Raw genomic sequence first — 205 nt, forward strand, 5'->3', positions numbered from 1 at the left:
GGGAAGCCTACAGCCGGTTTTCACAGCAATCATCAGCAGTTCTTTCAGATCTAAGAGGAACTTGTAATATACAGCATGGATTAGCGTGACTTGAACGAACAAAAGTCAATCATACATCGGTCTCTGAAGTCTCTTTCAATTTCTCTGCAATTAGAACATACAGGCTACGCTAATTATTTGATAATTACCCAGACAATCATTAACA

Source organism: Fulmarus glacialis, unplaced genomic scaffold (assembly GCF_000690835.1).
Source record: "Fulmarus glacialis isolate BGI_N327 unplaced genomic scaffold, ASM69083v1 scaffold13696, whole genome shotgun sequence".
In the NCBI taxonomy this organism is placed as follows: domain Eukaryota; kingdom Metazoa; phylum Chordata; class Aves; order Procellariiformes; family Procellariidae; genus Fulmarus; species Fulmarus glacialis.